The sequence below is a fragment of the Alternaria novae-zelandiae genome, assembly GCF_023758075.1.
Source record: "Alternaria novae-zelandiae strain BMP 2774 chromosome Unknown scaffold_109, whole genome shotgun sequence".
Classification (NCBI taxonomy): domain Eukaryota; kingdom Fungi; phylum Ascomycota; class Dothideomycetes; order Pleosporales; family Pleosporaceae; genus Alternaria; species Alternaria novae-zelandiae.
In genome coordinates, this window is record NW_026057069.1 from 1 (window position 1) to 2,724 (window position 2,724).

The 2,724-nt window shown below is 34.0% G+C and overlaps 4 non-coding genes across 4 annotated transcripts; all 4 read left to right on the top strand.

Moving 5' to 3' along the window:
* Positions 1–1,388: 1,388 nt before the first annotated feature.
* Positions 1,389–1,459, top strand: J4E88_011020. Its single transcript has one exon. It is a non-coding gene; the product is annotated as a tRNA-Thr (tRNA).
* Positions 1,460–1,892: 433 nt separating this feature from the next.
* Positions 1,893–1,965, top strand: J4E88_011021. The gene has a single exon. It is a non-coding gene; the product is annotated as a tRNA-Met (tRNA).
* A 97-nt stretch (positions 1,966–2,062) lies between these two features.
* J4E88_011022 lies at positions 2,063–2,135 on the top strand. The gene has a single exon. It is a non-coding gene; the product is annotated as a tRNA-Glu (tRNA).
* A 32-nt stretch (positions 2,136–2,167) lies between these two features.
* Positions 2,168–2,239, top strand: J4E88_011023. Its single transcript has one exon. It is a non-coding gene; the product is annotated as a tRNA-Ala (tRNA).
* Positions 2,240–2,724: the final 485 nt, after the last annotated feature.

Below are 2,724 nucleotides of genomic sequence, written 5' to 3' on the forward strand. Positions count from 1 at the left end.
AATTTAACAGGTTTTAGGGAATAAGGTAGTTGAGCGACAAAATTGAAACACCTTTACTCTGGTTGTTATATCAGTAGAATAGGTTACATTTGTGTAACTGACGTCTGAATGTAATCCATAAAAGGAGGGAGATTATATCAAGCTCAGGAGACAATGGCTAGCAGATGGTTTATGCGGGGCACAGATCCCATAAAGAGTACCTGGGAGTATCCAAATTTATTTTTGTAATATGCTATACGCAAATTATATAGGGCTTTTATTAAATAATTGCCTTGTATATTTTAATTTTTTAATTACTATATTTAGTTTGTTATTTTTTATATTTACCATTTTTTTTTGTTAAGAAAAAAAATGGTATCTATAACTAATTCAGTTATATTTCTATTTAAGTTAGAACTAAAACAATTTAATATAAGTAAGATTTTACCTATGTGGAAAATAGGTGTATATATAGTATTAATAATTACTATCTAATGGTAAAACAAGATGTAATTATAACACTATTAGTTATTTTTTTTACAGAATATCTGTATAAGAAATGATGTTGATATATACTTCCAAAGTTTAATGGCTTAATCTTGCTTTACTGTTTGACATACACGTCTATCAGTTGCGTAAGCAGGGCATAAAGACCGCAAGACGCAGTAAGGAAAGGTCTTGTATTATTGAAAAAGCTACGCTGGGGATAACAGGCTAATTGCGCCAGAGAGTACAAATTGAGTGCGCAGTTTGGCACCTCGATGTCGGCTTAGCTCATCCACATGAATGCAGGAATCATGAAGGGTACGACTGTTCGTCGATTAAAGAGCTACACGAGCTGGGTTAAATACGTCGTGAGACAGTATGGTTTCTATCTTCTAGAGGAAATTGGAGTAAAATAAGGATAGCCCCTTCGTACGAAAGGAGTTGGGTATGGTAACCTATGGTTTACCTGTTGTTTATGCGCTTAATATTAACCAGATAAATTACGGCAAGAATAGGTTCTCCTTACTAACTAGTTAATGGGTAACTACAGAAGAAGGAGAGTAATATAGATAGATTCAATGTGAATCTATTACCTATTTGAGCTATAGAGGGTAATACTTTTATACTCAAGTATTTATACATAGTATAGGCATGGCAGGAAAGCTATGTTAGTTAAGATAAGTGCTGAATGCATCTAGGCACGAAGCTTACCTTAGGATACTCTTAGAAACGTAGTATAACATTACGAATCCCATTTTTCATAGGGTTAGTGCTAGAATAGTAGCAACAGTTAACTCTAGTTCTAACAACATGGTTAAGGGGTTATAGGCTTTGGCTGAAAGGGCTTTGATGTTCTTAGGTATAAAGTACTAATTTTTATCATTAACTAAATAACATACTTATCATTAAAAATACTTTATTTAGCCTGGTTTGCATAATAGTAATGCACCCGTTTTGTAATCGGAAGATATGAGTGCAATTCTCGTACTGGGCTATTTAGATATTTTCCTTCCCCATAAGCTTGCGGTTGTTTGTTTTTCTTTTGCTTAACTTTTTTTTCGTTTCTTTTTTTTCTGTTTGTTTATTTTTTTTTTTTCATAACCCCCCCCCCTCTCTTCTGCTTTTTTTATTTATATAAATAAAAAAAAAAGCTGGAGAGGGGGTCCAAACGAAAAAAAAAGAAACTATAGCAATAAACCATTGAGATAAAAAAAAAATTAGCCCTCCAGTCTCTTTTAACCTTTTTTTTTATATATAGGATATATCAAACAAAAAAGTAAGAAGAAAAAGGGGTTGTAAAATTTTTTTTTACATAGGATATGTGTAAAAAAAAATTACTGGCAAATATGAACGCGGATTGATGTAATAGTAACATACCTGGCTCATGACCAGTAAATAGAGGTGCAAGTCCTTTGTCCGCATAGTTAAAGGCTATAGCTTAATAGGTAAAGCAAGCTGCTCATAACAGCTCAGATGAGTGTTCAAATCATTCTGGCCTTATAGGGAAATAAATATATTGTTACTTTTACATAGTATTTAAATACTGTTTTTTTTTACTCTTATATTTTGCGGTTTTAAGCATTTATATAAAATCTAAGGCCCAATAGTCAAGTGGTTAAGACGTAACATTTTCACTGTTAAATGCGCGGGTTCAAACCCCGCTTGGGCTTACTTTATAAGTTATTTTTATGTATTAACTTAAGGGGATATAGTTTAATTGGTAAAACTGCGATTTTGCATATCGTTATTTTAGGATCGAGTCCTAATATCTCCATTAATGTTTAAAGAGACTAGGCTCGAGAAGCTCTTTATTAAAATTGAAAGTTTAAACTAGCCCCCTAAAAAAATGTTTACATCCTTTAGGATGTAAAATTTTTTTAACCCTGTACGGGGGCTGGGCGGGGACTTGTCCACGCCTTGGGGCAAGGCTCGGACCCTCCCCCCCCCCCCCCGGGGGGGGGGGGGGGGGGGGGGGCCGGGACTAGTGAAATTACAATTTGATTTTTATTGTAAATAAAGTGCAACTCTTTATTAAACTAATGAAAAGAAGAATAAACATAGTAAAAATCTCCGGAGGCGGGTTTAACCTTTTTGTCCTTAAAAAGATGTTACTATCCTGCTTTCATGTTTTACTACCTTCAACCTTATCAATGGAGGGTTGACGTACATTAGGTTTTTGTCTCTTATCTATATCCGGTGCTTTACTTACTATTTTTAATATAGATATGGTTTATGGGTGTCTCTCTTTACTGTTTGTTT